General features: G+C 37.7%; 1 pseudogene; it reads left to right on the forward strand.

The window, feature by feature from the left end:
- Positions 1–860, forward strand: part of LOC101623110 — a 4,775-nt pseudogene extending 3,915 nt beyond the window's left edge.
- Positions 861–1,649: the final 789 nt, after the last annotated feature.

The raw sequence follows: 1,649 nt of genomic DNA on the forward strand, positions 1-1,649 counted from the left end.
ATAATAGGACTTAAGGTTATAATAACAGCATTAAGCAAATCAAAGAACTCAGAAATAAGTGAAGATTAAACTAAAATCAGAAAATATCTAAGCAAGCTCCTTCCTGAAGTGACTGATGAGTATAAAAATGATGTAAAAACCAGATACTGTATATTTAAGCTTTCCCAACAGATGCAACCCTGGTTGACATGAATAGTCAGAAAATAGAGGCCACGCACTAAATACTCAGATGAGATTGCAAAGAACATTTAAGGAATGCTATGTTTGATAGCATAGATCTGAAAAGAAGTTTGTGGGGTCCCCTGGCCTTAAGTACAAAGATAATGAGCTGCTGATACTTTTCAAGGATGATTAGTTTTCCCACCCAAAAAACGAAGAAAATAAAGTGGAGCCAAATTACAAGCTAAATCAGAGCAAGAGGGCAAACAGAAAATACTGACACGAAGAATCTCTAGAAGAAAAGATTGAATTCTAACTGAAATTATCTGGTGCCTTCGATGATCAGAACTGTACAGAAGGTTTGCACATCCCTTCTCAACTCATGGTGAAATAAAATGAATTGACATTGTCAGAGGAGTAAAAGAGGGAATAAGTCTCTTTTACGAAAAAGCTAAGGATGCATTGGATAAAGCCAAAGATGCAAACAATGGTAACTTACAATTAAGGGGGAAAAAGTGGCATGGAAAGTATTAGGAGACGCAGAAAAAGCAGCTTTGAAAAAAAAAATCATAGAAGGTCAACATAAGTCTCTGAACAAATGGAAATCAGAAGGTTTCAGAATTAAATTACTTCATGTAGAATTAAGATTCTATATGAGGACCCTCCCTGGTGGCACAGTGGATTGGGGTGCTGCAAGGTGAAGCTAAGCTAAGGCAAGACAAGCCAAGCTGTGGCTGCCTCAGTGTGAGTTTGATCCCCACCCCGGAGATGACCCACATGGTGCAGCGGACCTCTCCTGGCTCACCCACTGCCCGCCTCAGCAGTGTACTTTGTCAATCTGTCTGTTCTGCTCCCCTCTGTCTCTGGTGAATCCTCTCACTGCCTCTGCACCTCTGGCCTGTACTCCATTTCTGTATGCATAAATAACTATTTTTTTTAAAAGATTCTACATGATCTGACATGGCAATAAAAGTGTTAATATGTTTCCACTGAGATTATGGAGCATAACTTGAAAAGTCCTTCCTCTCCCTCAATGAATAACCATATTATACAAGGTTATACAAGATCCTGTGGTAAAGTATATGAGGGCATGCCTAATTAATCTTTCCTATTTTTTACATAGTTTTGAATTATTACTATGAGGAGTTAAAAAGTATCTGTACACAAAATACAGCTTTAAAAACTCTTCACAGGAAAAAAAAAAGTTTCTGAGTTCACCAAGTAGGTGATGCTAATCCTTTGCGGTCATGAAGAGTTTACAAGCTTTCACCATTCAATGATCTACTTGTATATTCTTATGTAGCACATGCTTTTTAGCAATAATTGAAGTTAGGTAGCATAAGTCTTCCAAACTTGTTCTTGCAGTAAATGATGCTGTAACAGAACTCAGGTGTATACTAGCAAGGGGGATGACAAATTTCTAGAAGAGCTAGTATCAGATAAAAATACTTGCTCATCAGAGAAAAGTAACCATCATTCCCATAATAGGC

The sequence above is a fragment of the Condylura cristata genome, unplaced genomic scaffold, assembly GCF_000260355.1.
Source record: "Condylura cristata isolate star-nosed mole 26May11 unplaced genomic scaffold, ConCri1.0 scaffold00015, whole genome shotgun sequence".
Taxonomy (NCBI): Eukaryota; Metazoa; Chordata; class Mammalia; order Eulipotyphla; family Talpidae; genus Condylura; species Condylura cristata.